Below are 1844 nucleotides of genomic sequence, written 5' to 3' on the forward strand. Positions count from 1 at the left end.
CATTCTGAGTGATCTTTTTAAAATCCAAATCAACAATAAAAAATATATCTTTTAAAAATAAAAATAATTTTTAATATTTTTTATTGATTTCAGAGAGGAAGGGAGAGGGAGAGAGAGATAGAAACATGAATGATGAGAGAGAATCATTGATCGGCTGCCTCCAGCACGCCCCCCACCAGGGATCAAGCCCACAACCTGGACATGTGCCCTTGACCAGAATCAAACCTGAGACCCTTCAGTCCACAGGCTGATGCTCTATCCACTGAGCCAAACCGGCTAGGGCTAAAAATAATTTTTTTTTAAATAATTTTTTTTTAAATCCAAATGAAATTGTTAACCTCTCTGCTTAAAACACCCCAATAGCTCTTCATTTCACATAAAATAAAATCCAAGATCTTTCCCATGGCTTAGAGCAGCAGTTCTCCACCTGTGGGTCGCGACCCCTTTGGGGGTCGAACGACCCTTTCACAGGGGTCGTCTAAGACCATCGGAAAACACATATATAATTACATATTGTTTTTGTGATTAATCACTATGCTTTAATTATGTTCAATTTGTAACAATGAAATTGGGGGTCACCACAACATGAGGAACTGTATTAAAGGGTCGCGGCATTAGGAAGGTTGAGAACCACTGCCCTAGAGACTCCAGAAAACAATGCAGTCCCTCTGACACCCAGAGTTTAGCCCCTTGTCTCACCCATTTTGGACTTCTGACTTCCAGAGCTATAACATAATAAATTTGTTTTACATTGTGACACTAAATTTGTGGTAACTTGTTACAGAAACAAAGACACTAAAAAAACTCACTCAAGTAAAATGAGGAAAGAAAAGACAAAGCTCACAACTAGTTTGAGTTTATGGACTGGTGGATGGAAAAGGTTTGGTAAGCAGTAGAGAGGCTGGGTTTTAGTCTTAGAGTGCTGACTTCACACAGTTCATCTCTGTTTGCATAACATGTGAGAACAACTTATGTGAGAACTGAGATATCTTTAAGATCACCTTCAGGGTATAAAGGGAAAGAGTGGGGGAATTCAATTGTAGTAGGGCCCACAATCACCACTGTTCACCTTGCTATTCTTTCAAGATTAAAAAAATCATTTATTACATGAATCCCTTCCTTAAACCATAGGGATTTTTTAGATTTCTAAAAACTCTATTAGATAATAAGTCTAATGATATTTTCTGGATTTTTTTTCCATAAGAGAGCAAGAATGGGTGTTTTCATTTATTTATTTTTTAATTTATTGTTAAAAGTATTACAGATGTCCCCCCATTTTTCCCCATTGACCCCCTCCACTTCACACCTCCCACCCAGGCCTTGACCGCACTATTGTCTGTGTCATTGGGTTATACATCTAAACCCCCTTCCCTCTGACATTCGTCAGTCTGGATGCTTTCATTTAAAGGAGAGAGAAATAATCTATGGGGAATGTTTTATTTTCTCAGGAAGATGGGCAAGCTGTGAATAATCACCATTGTGGTTAGCATTAATTCTTGCAGAGTTGGTCCTTATCAGTCAACCGAATCCCTTTCTTTTGCTTTATAAATTGAGCTAAAATAGTTCCTGCTGACCCGAGAGTGCTGGCTGCCTGCCCGGAAGTGCCACCCCTGCAGGCACTGTATAATGAAGCAATCCACAGGGCTGATCTCAGCATAAAGAAAAGTTCAAGCTGGGACTTAAATTTTTAACACATTTGCTGTATGAAAGCAAAATAGGCAGAGGGACTGCAATGGAATGACGTCATTCAAATATCTGAATTACCATTTAATCATTCAAAGAACCAATATCACAAGAGACATGTCATTATGACAGCATGGCCTACAGCTGCCTAAGATGCATGC

Source organism: Myotis lucifugus, unplaced genomic scaffold (assembly GCF_000147115.1).
Source record: "Myotis lucifugus unplaced genomic scaffold, Myoluc2.0 scaffold_39, whole genome shotgun sequence".
Taxonomy (NCBI): Eukaryota; Metazoa; Chordata; class Mammalia; order Chiroptera; family Vespertilionidae; genus Myotis; species Myotis lucifugus.